Source organism: Gavialis gangeticus, unplaced genomic scaffold (genome assembly GCF_001723915.1).
Source record: "Gavialis gangeticus isolate Ggan-Ray unplaced genomic scaffold, GavGan_comp1, whole genome shotgun sequence".
Lineage (NCBI taxonomy): Eukaryota > Metazoa > Chordata > Crocodylia > Gavialidae > Gavialis > Gavialis gangeticus.
In genome coordinates this window covers 52,665,440-52,676,090 of record NW_017729025.1, presented here as the reverse complement: position 1 = coordinate 52,676,090, position 10,651 = coordinate 52,665,440, and the positions used below count along the sequence as shown (strand labels likewise).

The 10,651-nt window shown below is 45.5% G+C and overlaps 1 protein-coding gene across 9 annotated transcripts in view; it reads left to right on the top strand.

Moving 5' to 3' along the window:
- Nucleotides 1-276: 276 nt before the first annotated feature.
- Nucleotides 277-10,651, top strand: part of NRXN3 (neurexin 3) — a 1,732,637-nt gene continuing 1,722,262 nt past the window's right edge. For all 9 annotated transcript variants that reach the window (XM_019518706.1, XM_019518711.1, XM_019518705.1 and 6 more), the window contains exon 1: nt 277-505. The gene's annotated coding sequence lies outside the window, so the exon portion shown is untranslated. The remainder of the gene's footprint in view (nt 506-10,651) is intronic.

The window sequence follows — 10,651 nt, the reverse complement described above, 5'->3', positions numbered from 1 at the left end:
TGTGTTATCTTCCCGTTGCAGTTTCCCTAAGACTCCTTTTCTGTGTGGGAAAGCTGGGCTTTCAAACACCTGCCTCTTAGTCATCCAGGGTATGAGGATGTCCCCAGATTACATCTTCTCAGCTGTTTGCAAAACAGCCGAGGGAGGAGGTGAAGCCCTGAGCCACACAGCCTGGCTGTCTCTTTAAATGCTGGGTCTGTGCGCTGGAGAGGGAGGGATCCGCTTTGGAGTGCGTGAAATTCCTGGGCTCCTCTGACAGTCTAAGGCAGAGAGCTCAGCTCTACACATCTCCTCTTGCATGCAACTCACTGAGAGGGAGAGGCAAGCCAAACCTCCCCTCTCTGCCTGCATCCCAAGCCATCAAGGACCCGTTTTAGCATCTCCAACACCCCCACCCACCCCCCACCACTCCCTCCCAGAGAAACACCCTGGATTCTTACAGCCCCAAAGAGGAAACAAACAAAAGAGTTGATTAAACAGCCAAAAGCTCTTCTCAACTGCAAAGGTAAGACTTTGGGGGAAGGATGGATGGCAGGATTAAACAGCCAAAATGAACAGCTGTTTCTGTGCATCCAGCGGAAATACTTTCAGTGTGAAAGGCAGTGGGTGCTATAAGTTTTGACTTGAGAGATCCAAGGGTGCTCTTTTTTAAAAAAATCTTGAACCACTTATGTCTTGGAGATTTATTATTATTTTTCAGTCCAGTCCTGTGAGTTTATGCCCTGCCCCCCCGACTCCACACCCTGTTTTCTTTCCCTCTTGTTCCCATCTACAAAAAGTAAGACAGGTTTTTTGAAACTGCACACCTAGTTGGATTATCTGTTTTCAGGTGACAAGCACAAACTCCTCTCCTGAATGAATACTTCTATTTTTGCTTCCCTTTGCTCTTCTTATTTCAGTTAAGAAAAAAAATTGAAGAGGGTTTACTCCTTTTTTTTTTAAAGCAGAGAATAGGGAATCCCTTTTCTGAGAGTAGAAAATGCTACCTTGAATTAAAACAGGGATCTGCTTAGGAATCAAACTATTTGACTAGGGGCTGAAAGGTATGATTTTTATTACAACATTTTTGGGAAGGAGGAAGAAGGGGGAAAAGACAAAAGTTTTCTTTCCCCCTCCTCCTTTCTTTGGCTTTGGATCTATTACAGAAGAAGCTTCCCTCCCCGCCTTCCATTTGTTTATATTAATGATTTAGTAGCTGTCTTGCCTGAAAACTTCCACTGTGGGCAACTGCTGTGGGTTTTCAGGCAGCAAGTGACCTTAAAGGTTGATTCGATGCTTTCTTCATGCAAGATGCATGCAGAATGCCCAGTTTTCTTTTTCTTTGTTTTGTTTAGTTTTGTTTTGTTTTTTACATCTAACTGCTTTAAAATGTCAAAGAGAAAACATCATTCTGTCAGGGCAGTGATGTAATTCTCCTACCTAAGGGCACTGACTCTGGTGCTTTGCAGGTGATGAGTCTTTTGCTTACTCTTTAATTTTATTTTAATGGCAGTCTTCCCTGGGTAACAACTACCTTAATTAACCGCCATTCTTTAAGAATACATTTTGTTACAATTGAAATCTATCTATTTTTTTTTTAATTCCCCTTTCAACCTTAATAATAATAATAATGATAATGATAATAATAATAATAATAATTGGCGGGAGATCAGAGACACAAAAACCAAAGGTTGAAGGAGGAAAACCTAAGCTAAAAATATGGAATCAATAGAAAAAGGACACTTTGAGTCTTTTGTATATCCCAGCCCGTGCCCCCACCTTAACTAGTCACAGCTTTGTGGAAAATAGAATTTAAAAAAAAATTAATTTTGTTCTTATTCCGTCCCTGGACACAATTGTTCTGTGTTAAGCACCCAGCTTTCCTAAGGAAGTGAATACACTGACGTGACCGCCTACCAACACCAATGTTAAATTATATTTTTGGGGGCTGTTTTTTGTTGGGTGAACTCATAATTAGGCTGGTGAAAAGTCAGAGGGGGAGATGCTGGGTTGGTGGGGAAAAACTAGACCAAAACGCATTTGCTTCCAAGCTGGATATAGTGAGTTATTAATCTTACTTGTGTGACTGAAGGGTGTTGTATCTATCATTAGTTTAAGTTAAAATGGTCCGTAGTGTTAAGTCAGGCAAGTTTATCTAAGGTTTAGTAGTATTTTTGGGGAACAAGGGTGGGGAGAGAGCTGAGAATCTTGCCCTTGGTGTTGCCGACGGACGCACTTTATCTGCTGAGGAAGGTGGGGTATTTTTGTGTAGATAATTTTGCATTTATGCTGTTGGCTTTTTTCGGTCATCAGCACGTTCCCACACAATTGCCTCTCTCCTGCAAGGCATCCTGCTTTTGGGAAGGGGAGGCAGGAGGTGTGTCTGGGGATGTTGGAAGTTTGGGGATAATGGGAGCAACAGGGCTGTATTTATTTATTTTTTTTTAAAAAAAAGAAAAACAAACGGAGTTGGCAAGTGAGAATTCTCTTTCTGGAGCATTCGGGCACCTTCAGGTGAGGTGTGTGTCTGTGTTTTTTATTATTTAATTTATAATTTTTTTAAAGCGGGAGAGGGTAAAAGCAGTAGAAAATAATTAAATAAATAACTGAAAGCCCCATATTTGATTTCATCATACTAGTGATGATGGCTTCTTGATAGAACCGATATCTGCCGATATCACCCTCTTCCATGGCTGAAGCGTGGCCTCATTTTACGCTGCGTTTCCACTGAACATGTTGATGTGCTGCTGCTTATATAAGGGGAAGAACAAAATTGAGCGGATTAGTATTTGAGATTTTGAGATCGGCTACCCAGATCATTGTTGTGTGTTTTTTTTGTTTTTATTTTTCCTTGGGGTTGTTTGGTGGGGGAAAAATGGAGAGAGCGGGGAGGGGGTGAAATTGGGGAGTGGGGTTGGAGAGATAGAGTTGATGCAAGGAACAGCTTATTCGCATAATGTCTGCGCTACGTCCTTTTTTTAAAGCCCATTATCTCTAAAAACACATTATTCTTCAGATTGGTCTCAAAAATGGTGGGAGGGGTTATCATAGCGAGGGGGTTTGCTGTGGGAGTCATTAGAACCACTGCTGCAAAACCAAGATACAGAAATCCATCTGCACCAACATTTTGGGGGGAGGGAGGACATTTGGTGGGGGGGAAGGGATGGATTGTCAATCTTAGATTAGCAGAGTAGAAGCTTTGTATTCTTCATTTTCCTCCCCATTTTCTCTCATTCTCCCACCCCCCATCCGCACACCCCTTCTCCTCCTCCCAACCCCCCCCAAAGGCTTCTCGTCTCTTGACGAGAAAATTCTGTGTTACATCCTGATGGCTCTGCGGCTTTTTTTTAGTGCATCACAACAGTGGCATGATGACCTTTGCTTCATGCCACACAGATGCAGGCTCCCGATAGGCGTGTGACTGTGGCTTGGATGTGTGTGCACTTACACGCATACACACACACATACGTGATGGGCCATGATTTAATTCCCCCCCCCCTTTTTTTTTTTTGCTTCATCGACATTGGTAGGGGGTGGGAAACGCAGCAAATGCCAAAGGCACGTCCATCCATTTCGCCACCCCATCTTGCCGTTCTGTTTTCCAGGCTGCTGTGTCGCACATCATACGATTTTGTGTTAGGGAGGGATGTGGATGGTGGGGGTCTGGAGGGAGAGAGAGGGGGGAGTTGTGTCTGTGTTGGGGTGTGGGGGGAGGGGAATGGACCTGACGATGTTAATGACATTTTTTTGGTCCAACGAACGTCTGGTGATAATGATTCAGTGTAACCATCCGTGAAATACATGCTTGCGATGCACTGGAATAAAGGTTACTCCAGGGAGCTCTGGCTCAGCTGGGCATGCTCTGGGGAGTGTGTTGTTCATACACTGGGGAGACAAAACAGACCTGCACCCAATGCCCCTCCTTTCCCAAAGCCCACTTGTATGTTCAAGCTAGAAGGCATTGCAAGGTAGAGGAAGGCAAGGACTGTGTTGGAGCCAGGACCAAACAAAGCCTTTCCAGGTTGCCTTCCTGTGCCATCCCTCCTCCTCTTCCTCGAGCCTGTCCGTGCCTTTGATCCAACAGCACGGGAATATCAACGTTTCCATGCAGTTTGTGCCGGAGGCTGCGTGTTCTGCGTGTGTGAGACTTGAAGGTGGTGAATCAAAAGAGGAATAAGCTACTCCCCTTCCTCCGGTAGGATGTGCAGGAGAGACACGTTTTTTCTGGTCTGGGCAGAGACGGAGGGGGCAAAATATCCCCTTCCCCCCTAACCCTTGTGAGGGGAAGGACCTAGCAAGCCCTGGAGATGCTGTGGGTGACTAGATGGGCGGTGGGTGGACAGTGTGCTTGTAGGTGCGGGGCGGACAAGAAAGCGGAGGTGCGGCTGTTAATAGTGTAGAGTGTGGCTGGCTGGTCTGCCCATGCTGAACCCTTTCTAATGACTAGCAGAACCTGTAATCCCCCTCCCCTGGATCCAAAGTCCTGCCCACACTTCAGCGAACACTTGTCTTTCGGTTGTGGTCTGGCTGGTCTCTCACCGGGCTGTGAGAGGTGCTGGTAAAGAGAAGGGATCTCTAATGGCTTCCACCTTCCTGCTGGCTAAATTTCTCTGCACCAGTCTAAGGTCTCTGTGTTTCTGGATCTTTCTGCTTCACAAAGCAATAACAAAAACGAAACACAATAAAAAGGGTTGGAGCCATTTTTGCTTGCCTTTCGCTCTCTTCGTCTCTTGCTTTTGGAGCTGACCTTGAGGAACAGTGGCAAACTCCAGCCAAGGGGATGGGGTGGGGTGGGGCGGTGCGGTGCGGTGCGGGGGATTTTCAGGGCTCCAGTGGGCTGTTCTGTGCAGGGGGTGTTGCAAAGAGTAATGAAGTCTCCTCAGCTCTGCTGCTTTATGCCCACAGGGGCAGTTGCACCTGAGCCTCGGCTGTCCAGTTTCAATAGAGAATTGTTTCTTTAGGGTCTCTTTCTGTCCCCTCCCACTCCAGCCGCTTAGTTAATGGCTGTCGTGCTGCAGCTTCAGCACTTGAGGGCCAGCCATGGCTGCTGTACAGAAGACAATGCAGTGGCTGGCTGAGCAACAGGCAGAGGGTGCTGCAGGTCCCAGATAGTTGCTCTGGCCTTCAAACTAGCTATCGATTTTCCTGTACAGTGAAGATGGGTGTTGGTGTTTACAGTTCCCCCATTCTCCCAGTGACCAAAGCACTGATGCGTTTCAGGAGCCACCTCAGTACCCAGCCAAGCGAGAGGGATTATCCATGAGTTGTTAATGAAAATTGGGAGGGTAAAATAGAGTTCCAGAAGGCACTGGACTGGCATCTCCTGAGGCTGATATGGTGTTTGTCCCAGATTTGATACAGTCCAGGCAGAGGTGGGATGTGTCTCTTGCCCCGGCCCAGAGGGAGAGAAGGGAATTTCAGTCCCCACCGCCCCTTCAGTCTTTGGTTTCTCATCAGAGGCTGCCAGGGGTGGGTGAGGCACTTAGAGCTAACAGTGCTGGTGGATTTTGTGGTCTGGACACCTGTTCCACCAGGGAATGAACTGAAAACCTCACTGGCATGTTTTATGTAAGCTGCCAGGCAGCAGCAGGCAGACAGGGACTGCTTTTGTACCTCCCTGGTGCCCTAAAGGCAAAAGGTCCCATAGCCCATTTCTAATTCTGCATGCCAAAAATGACCTTGCTACAATCTTGTTAAGGGCATTTCAGAGCAGGGAGAAGCCACTCCTTTCCTCTTTCTCATCACGGCAGCAGTAGCATTTCAATGGATCTACCAAACTCTTTGCTTTTTGTTTGTACTGCCCATTGGCTCCCCACCAGGAGTCCTTGTGTCTTATCATGTCTATCTTGGGAGGAGCAGGGGGTCACTTTCCCACTTTAATTTTTCCTCCTTCCTCTTTCTTTCTGATGAACAGCCCTGTGCATTCTGTAGCACTGTGGGAGCTTGCAGGTGGAAGGATGGGGGCTGGCAGATCTATGACATACCACATCGAGGGAAGGGTCTGGCAGCCTGTCATGGCATGAAATAAGAAGGGGCCAGACATATTGCCACAATTGGCAGCTGAAGTCAGGGATGAGCTCTGCTGACAATTTGAGAACAATTCGATTAAATAAAAAAAAAAAAATATAATAAAGCCCTAACTTTATTCTCAAGTCCCCATGGACTTAATAGTATAGTGAGCAGGACAAGGGGACATGAGAGATCCTGGGACTATGCAACTGAACTCAGAAACGAACCACATTTTTTAAAGCCCTGCTACTTATTCTTAATAGCCCTCCCGTCTCCCCAGGGAATAGCAGAGTCTATCTTTCTCCTTAATGCAAAGAGCAAGTGGCAAGGAAGGTTATTCACTGGTTAGAGCATAGACAGGTAAGATACTTGGATTGTAGTCACCAAATTACTGTGCAACTTAGCACCAAGTTATCTGTGTTCCCAGTGCCTCAGTTTTTCCTCCCTGGTGAGAGGAGGGTAATATATAGAAAGTGCTTTGAGCACCTCAGCTTGCATTCTGGCTTCTCTGGTGACAGGTATAGCGGACAGACCACAAGACACAAATGGGAGTGTATCACAGGAAAATTTGCTCCTTTACCATCTAGACTGCCCCTATTGTGTGGTCAGGGGATGGCAGTCTGTAGCACTGATTATCTGGTATCTTTTGACAGAACTAATTTTTTTTAGGCAAAGAAAAATCAGAATTTTGATGTGGTTTAATTTAAACTTGACTGACTTACAGTCTTGGAGAGACATGACAAAGCACTTCATAGAGATGTGGTTGAGATGCTGAGCGATACCTTCTCACTAGAAATGTGCCAGTGGGGTAAGGGGTTCTGAACTGTTTATGATAAGGGTGGGCAGGGGCAGAGTCAGCTTTGTTGCCCTTTACGGCAAATGCTTGGTATAAGAATCCACATCATAACCTCTCTTGAGCAGTTCAGCTACCCAACACTAATACCACAAGTTCCTGAAGGCCAGCAAACATGGTTGCTCTCGCCTTCTCTTTGTGGGTCCATGGCTCTTTGTGGCTGTGAGAGTCAGGCACTGGGGGAAGAATGGGGAGGGCATGAACCAGGAAAAAGGCATCTGTCGTGGCTTAGGCTTAGTTTGGAAATTCATCTCTGTCCATCTAGAATGCTCTCCCTTAGCGGGCGTGAGAACAGTCCCCCTTCCAGCCTCGTTTCCCATTGCCTGTTGGAGGGTCCTCCTCCATCATGCCCCAATGGCAGCTCAGCCTCTTTTCCCCTGTGCTCACTCCCCCTACTCCTCATAATGCCCTTGACATTGCTGCAGCATTCCCTGCATCTAGCCACCTCCCAACAGTAGGATGAGAGCCAAGGAGTGGTCTGGAATAATAATTAATGAGGATAAGGGAGGGTGATTTGATGTTTGACTTAAACCTTTGAAGCTGCCTGTACCCTCTCTTCTGCCATCAGAACATGTAGCAAGGAGTGGCTTCAGTAGCCATTCTCTAGACTGACTTTGAGAATGTGTTTCGGCTCATTGTAGATGGAAGTGTCATGTCTCTGCACATCACCACTGCTACTGCCATGGTAATGGGAACCTTACCGATTGGAAGGATGGCTATATGAAGTCCATGGGGTGTTAAGACTTTAGCACAATTATGATGAGGACAGGCTCCCCAAGCCTGTTTAAAGAAGCTCAGTGTGATGGGGAAAGGATAGCATTACCCTTTGGAATGATGCATAGTCATGCTACTGTCACATGCTGTCCAGGAGACACGTGTTACCTTCCTTTCTGCAGTGCTGTCAGGTCCTTCCCCAACCACATGTGATTGCTATGTGGATAGGAGGAATTCTGTGGAGATGGCACGGAGGGTATTCTTTGGAGAGAGTGAGCAGGGGAGGGCATGGGGCAGATAGGAAGGAAGAGTTTTCTGGTGGGGTAACTGCCTGATGTGACGTGCTGTGTCCACAGAACCGGGACGTGTTGGCTTCATTTCAGTGTGTGCTATTGCCCTTTTTTTCCCCCCAGTAATGTGTTAATTAAACATTGATTTTGGTGGAAAAGGGAATCTGCTTCAACTGCAAAAACTAAATGGAGTGCAGAGGAATGGGATCTTGTGAGAGATGTGTGGAGGGGCCTGCTGTCAGCTTTCTGTGTGATTGATTGTAGAGGCAAGGGAGATAGGGGCTGTGCATAAATCGGTTCATCCAGTGTCCAGAGTTTTTCTGCCTTAGAAGAGGAACTTTTCATTACTGTGTTTAAGATGTGCCCGAGATCCAGGCAACTTTGTGATCAGCTGAGAGTCCAGCACACTCCTTACTTGCTGCTCTTCTGCTAATTAATCTGTGATCCCGATTAATTAAATACAGATACAACTCAGAACATGTATTGTAACAGTGTGCCTGTTTCTGTTGCCTGGAAGAACTCAGAGAGTCACCTGGACTTCAGTTTACTGCATGTGAACAAGAAATACTGAACTCTGTCCTTCCCAGAAATAAGTAATGGAAGGTATGATGGGATGACACAGTCTCCTTTTCCCACTCCATTGAGCTGGGCTCTCTGCATCTGATGGGGAGGCCCCATTAGAGGACAGTTCAGTGTCTTCTCTGTTTCCATCTTGTACAGCTTCACTCTTAATATTTTGAGCCTTTTCCAGTATGGTGGTACTGTGAAAGTAAGAAAGAATGAGAGTGAAGGAGGAAACTTTCTGACCCTGTCTATACCTCCAAAAAGTTTAGGTTCAAGTTCTGGGTAGATCATCTTTTTTATTCCAGGTAGCTTCACTACCTAAAGGTAGCTTCACCTAAAAGGACCCAAGCTGATGGCTGCTTTCCTCTCTGGTCTACATTGTACCATACTGGAAAGTGCAGAGAATTCTAGTCCAGGTTCAGGGCAAACCTAGCGGGAGGAGGCTTAGCCACAGAAGAGTAGCTCTTGGGGCAGATAAATACTCCACAGAACAAATTCGCCACCTGTTTATCCCCTGCACACCTGCTCTGGTGTCAGTAGTTGTAAAGAGTGTGGGTAAAGGGGGTTGCCTGGGCAGCTGGTTGAAGAAAAGTTTGAAAGACAAGACTGTTGGGTTTTGTGTGTAAGCTGTCACATTTCACTTTTCCTTTCTCAGTTTCTCCCTCACTTGTGAAGTTAAAGGAATTATTACTCATAGAGCATGTTGAATCTCTTGAGGGGAAAGCTCTGTCTAGATGAGGTGGTTGATCCTGTTTCTTTACCCCTTCTTATCTTGTCAGTTCAGCCAGGAGCACTGAAGAATATGGTTGCAGCCAGCATACTGTAGATGTTGCCAGTTGTTTTAACTTCTTTAGGGGTGGAGATGGTGAATGAGGGAATTTGCAGTGGGGCTACATCTGTTAGGTCATGTCTGATTAGCTTTGCAAGGTCTCAAAATAGGTGATACAATATTATTTTGGGTTCCCATCCTTTAAAACACCTGCTGCCTCTCTGGGAGGCAAACTTTAAGGAAATTGAAGGAAAACACTAGGAAACAAACTAATTCCTTGTGTAAATCCATGGAAATCATTAAACTGGGGGTACATTGTTTAATAACAATGGGTCAGTTATAGAGCCCCTCATTCTCCTCTCACTCAGTACTGAACTTCAACTAAACTCTTATTGACTACACTGAGAATTTTTCTGAGTTGGGTCTCAAAGATTTGGCTTACTGCAATTAATGGAGGGTTTTTTTGTTTCCTTTGTTGTCATTGTCAGTCAACATGACCTGTGTGAGTTCCTAGCAGTTCTGTCTATTATTAGCTGTAGTCATGCAGTGAAGTCACTAGTCAGGTGCTCATGATGGTGCAGTGGCTTCTGTGGTAATGGGTTATGACATCACTGAATAAGTGCATCTGATAAGGAGGGAGAGCACTCCTACTTACATATGAAGGCTACAGTGGATCAAGTAGCAAATACAGTGAAAGGAAAATGACAGTTGAATAAGATCTTGATAAAATATTAACTCTTCTAGGAAGTTTGTCCAAGCATGGTAGTTATTTCTTCCCAGCTTTCTTCATTGCTCACAGGATAGTGCGTTGGGGCAGTATGTGAGGGTGTGAAGTCAGAACACTTTCTCTGACGTGACATCGATCACATAGCTAAGAAATGGATAACTTGGGGAAATGGTCTGAAATCAATAAGATGAAATTCAATAAAGATAAGTACAAACGGCACACTTAGGAAGGAAAAATTAAATGCACAGATACACTGTAGGGAATAACTTGTAGGCAGCAGGCTGCAGGAAAGGACTGGGGGTCATAGTGGATCACAACTGAATTAGAGTCAACAGTGCGATCTTGTTGCAAGACCTCCCAATGGTCATTATGGGATGGATTAACAGGAGTTTTACATGCAAGATATGGAGAGTGCATTTTCTGCTCTTCAGAGCACTGCTAGATTCAGCTGTGGTACAGTATCCTATTTTAGACACCAAACATTAACAAAAGAATTGGAGAGAAGGGGGCAACAAGAATGATAAAACCTCTAGAAACCATGCCCCATGAAAAAGGTCGAAAGAATGGGGTTTGTTTCCTCTGGAAAGTGAAGATGGTGTTGGGCAAGGCATGATAAGTCTTTTAACTTAAAAGGTTGTTATGAGAGGACAGTGATTAATTGTTCCTTGTGTCCCCTGGGGGTAGGACGAGAAGTAATCAGCTTAATTTGAAGTAAGGGAGGTTTAGATTAGAGATTAGAAAGGACT